The 4,137-nt window shown below is 37.6% G+C and overlaps 1 pseudogene; it reads right to left on the bottom strand.

Moving 5' to 3' along the window:
* Positions 1-743: 743 nt before the first annotated feature.
* On the bottom strand, positions 744-1,505 carry LOC146914120 (secreted RxLR effector protein 161 pseudogene; annotated as a pseudogene).
* Between the last annotated feature and the right edge of the window lie 2,632 nt (positions 1,506-4,137).

Genomic DNA, 4,137 nt, shown 5'->3' with positions numbered 1-4,137 from the left:
ACGTTCGAATTTCGGCCTCTGCATATATAATACGATGTCATTAGCAATTGAACTATGCTCATGGGGACAAAGAATGAATTCTTTCAGTAATGCAAATTATTAATTTTAATAAATCAACATTAAATCATTTCAAAGCACCTAATAACATCAAAATAGTATAAATGGAGGAAACCTTCTCGAAGTTATGTTAAATGCAATGTTGATGTATCTTTTTTCTCAAATTCATAACCATGTTATGAATAGAATCTTTGGTTGAAGTTTGCAAGGGGAAGAAGGTCAATTATTTGAGGTTGCCTCTAAGATTATGGTGGATGATTTCAAGAGGACTACTCTAGATGCTAATATGTTTGTTTTCAAGTTTTGGATGATATTCCAATATGTAACGATTCTTTGATTATAAATGAAACACAATAGACTTTCTTTAAAAAAAAAAAAATCAACAACAATATCAAAGTGCTGAATTATTTTCATATAGCAGCAGAATAATTCAGTTTCATACTGCTAACTCAGAACAATAGCATTAAAGGGAAAATGTTTCTTGTTTATATTTCTGTATATACAGCAGAGCCCTCTATTGGGTATATATACATGAATGTAATAAATAGCATTTAACCTATACATGTTGACTAAAAGCTATATATGACGAGAAAATAAAATAGCCTATAAATCAGGGATTAACACTGATGTGTATCTCTTAAATATTGACTAATTACATAGGAAACAACTCATGCCAACACTCCCCCTCAAGTTGGTGAGTAGATATTTCTAATACCCAACTTGTCTAGTGAGTTGTGAGAGACTTTACTTGAGACAACTTTTGTTAACATATCCGCTAGTTGATCTTCAGATCTCACAAATGGAAATTTGATGATCTTTTCCTCAAGATTTTGTTTGATAAAATGTCTATCCACCTCAATATGCTTAGTACGATCATGTTGAACAGGATTATGCGAGATTTCAATTGCTGCCTTGTTATCACAGAACAGTTTCATCTCCATTTTTGGTTTAACACCAATCTCAGTCAACAACCTTTTTAACCATAGCAATTCACAAAGGCCCTTAGACATTCCTCGGAACTCTGCTTCTGCACTAGATAAAGCCACAACCTTTTGCTTTTTACTTCTCCATGTAACTAGATTACCCCCAACAAAGGTGAAGTACCCGGATGTGGATTTTCTGTCAGACAGACTACCCGCCCAATCTGCATCGGTATACCCTTCCACATTTAGATGATTATTCTTGCAAAACATAAGTCCTCTGCCCGGAGCATATTTTAAATAACGGAGTATCCTAATCACCGCATCCATATGAACTTCACTTGGATTCTGCATATATTGACTTACAACACTTACGGCATATGCTATATCAGGACGAGTGTGCGACAAATAAATTAATTTTCCTACCAACTTCTCGTATTGTTCTTTATTTTTTGGTGCTGAATCACTATTTCCTCCTAATTTTTGGTTTTGGATAGTTGGTGTATCAACTGGCTTACAATCAAGCATTCCAACTTCGAATAATAAATCCAATACATATTTACTTTGAATCACTATTTCCTCCTAATTTCATTTGATCTGGCTACTTCTATTCCAAGAAAGTATTTTAGCCCTCCAAGGTTTTTCATTTCGAATTCAGTTCCAAGCTGTCTTCGAATTTTGGTGATCTCCTCTGTATCATCACCAGTAATAATCATATCATCAACATAGATCATTAACACAGTTACCTTTCCTTTTTGATGCTTCAAGAAAAGTGTATGATCAGAATTGCTTTGTTGGAACCCATATTTTTTCATAGCCAAGCTAAACCGACCAAACCAAGCACGTGGTGATTGTTTCAATCCATATAGAGCCCGTTGCAGCCTGCATACAGTCCTATCACCAGATGGCACGGTATAGCCGGGTGGAATGTCCATATACACTTCTTCCTCAAGGTCACCATGAAGAAAAGCGTTCTTCACATCAAATTGGTGTAATGGCAAATCTAAATTTGCAGCAAGGGACAACAAAACTCTAATTGTATTTAACTTTGCTACTGGTGAGAAAGTCTCTTGATAGTCTACACCATAAGTTTGTGTATATCCCTTGGCCACCAATCTTGCCTTGTACCTCTCTACAGACCCATCTACCTTGTACTTCACAGAAAACACCCACTTGCAACCTACAGATTTTTTTCCATTAGGTAACTGGACTAGGTTCCATGTGTTATTCTTTAGTAATGCTTCCATCTCTTCTTGAATTGCTCGAGACCAGTTTGGATCAGATAATGCCTCATGCACTCCAACTGGAATATGACAAGAAGACAGCTTGTGTGCAAAGTCCTTTAGAGGTTCAGAGAGCCTCTCTGTGGTAACATAATTAGCAATTGGATACTTACGACCCTTCTCTCCAATGTCTGGTGAATACCGATCAGGGGGTTTACCCCTATTTTACCTGTATGGTAACTGATAACTAGTAGTAGCAGTATCTAGATTATTATCACCAGCTAGTTTAGTAGGACTTACCTCATGGACATCCTCGGGAGTGTCATTGCTGCGTGCACACGAGAGAGGGGTATTGCTAACACATCTTCCATCAATAGCTCCATTATTAATGGCGTAAACATCATGACCAACCACATCAATTATATCATTTTGATCTATGAAAGCTACATCGTTATCCTTGGTTACATCCACCAAGGCATCATGCTCAATATTATTTGTACCATCACTCCCACCTTCATTAGTACTAGCATCATTCATCAATGTAGTGTGACCAACATCCTTAGTTTCTTGACAATCCCACCACTTCAGATCTTCACTCCATATCTCCTCCTGAAGATGAGAAGGGATGGGTAAGGAAGAGTAGTAATATTCACATTCTTGGAAAGTTGCATCCATTGTGGTGTAATAGCGTTTGGTGGTTGGGTCATAGCAGCGATAACCTTTTGTGTTAGTGGCATATCCCAAAAACACACACCTTACGGCACACGGGTCAAGTTTGGTTCTTTAGTGTTTATGTAAATGGACAAACACAACACATCCAAACACTCGAGGAGGAATGAGAGAGCTAGAAGGCAATGTAAAGTGGTTTGCTAAAGATTGTAAAGGAGTTTTGAACTCCAATACCTTGGATGGCATTCTATTTAGGAGATGAATTGATGTGCTAGTTGCATCTTCCCAATGTTTGTTGGGTACTTTGGTTTCAATCAACAAGGCTCTAGCAGTCTCTAAAATATGTCGGTTCTTACGTTCAGCTACCCCATTTTGTTGCGGAGTACGAGGGCATGAGGTTTCATGTATAAGGCCATGGGTTTGGAAGTAAGTTTGAAATTGTTTATTCACATACTCTCCCCCATTATCTGATCTAAGAATCCTAACATTTGTTGAGAACTGGTTTTTTTATCATAGCATGAAAGACACAAAACACATCAAAAGCTTCATTCTTGTGTTTTAAAAAGTATAACCAAGTCATGTGAGTACAATCATCGATGAAAGTCACAAACCAACGATTCCCTAATGCATTGTTAATGGGAGATGGACCCCAAACATCTGTATGAACCAAAGAAAAAGGAGTACTACTTTCATTTGAGTTAATTGAAAAAGGTACACGGTGACTTTTAGCTAAGATACAAGTATCACAATTGAAAACTGATGGGTCTAAGCCTGAAAATAGTTTTGGAAGCAAATGTTTCATGTAGCCAAACGAAGGATGTCCTAGACGGCAGTGCCATAACCATATTGATTTTTCCTTGGTTCCACCTGAGTGTTGCACATGGTGAACTCTTCTTGAGTTGAAGTCTTCCATGTAGTAGAGACCCCCTCTCTTAGTACCACACCCAATGATCTCCTTGGTGAGGATGTCCTGAAAAAGACAAAATTTTGAATACATTAGAGCTACACAATTCAAATCTTCAGTAGCTTGTCCTACTGATATGAGTTTAGTTGAGAGGGATGGAACCAATAAAGTATTTGGTAAGGAAATTGAGGTTGATAATGCCACAGTTCCAGCCCCACTAACAGGGTATTTAACTCCATTAGCATTGATAATGCTAGTCTGTCTCGGTGTAGTCTTTGATGCAAGGTCATTTTCGCAAAACGTCATATGGTCTGTTGCCCCTGAATCCACTATCCAACCATTGTACCTATTGTCATATGAAATG

This window comes from Medicago sativa, chromosome 6, assembly GCF_051527215.1.
Source record: "Medicago sativa cultivar Bolivia chromosome 6, Bolivia_mono, whole genome shotgun sequence".
NCBI lineage: Eukaryota > Viridiplantae > Streptophyta > Magnoliopsida > Fabales > Fabaceae > Medicago > Medicago sativa.
The sequence above is the reverse complement of the archived record's forward strand: the minus strand, read 5'-3'. Positions and strand labels throughout refer to the sequence as shown.